Source organism: Bison bison, unplaced genomic scaffold (assembly GCF_000754665.1).
Source record: "Bison bison bison isolate TAMUID 2011002044 unplaced genomic scaffold, Bison_UMD1.0 scf7180017859561, whole genome shotgun sequence".
In the NCBI taxonomy this organism is placed as follows: Eukaryota; Metazoa; Chordata; class Mammalia; order Artiodactyla; family Bovidae; genus Bison; species Bison bison.
This window is the reverse complement of record NW_011490133.1, coordinates 4,403-4,802: the sequence shown is the minus strand read 5'-3', so window position 1 is coordinate 4,802 and position 400 is coordinate 4,403.

The window sequence follows — 400 nt, the reverse complement described above, 5'->3', positions numbered from 1 at the left end:
CGCAGCACGCCAGGCCCCCCATCCATCACCAACTCCCGAAGTTCACTCAGACTCACGACCATCGAGTCAGTGATGCCATCCAGCCATCTCATCCTCTGTCGTCCCCTTCTCCTCCTGCCCCCAATCCCTCCCAGCATCAGAGTCTTTTCCAATGAGTCAACTCTTTGCATGAGGTGGCCAAAGTACTGGAGTTTCAGTTTTAGTATCATTCCTTCCAAAGAACACCCAGGGCTGATCTCCTTCAGAATCCCTTAATTAATAAGAAGAACGTGGCTTTTATACTCTAAGCTATTTCTACAGATTGAACAGAAAATTTATCAGCATAATAGAGTGCTTCAAGTTTGGCACTTCAGCTGCCACCAAGAAAGACAAGGCAAGGGCTTCCCGGGAGTGATAGTGA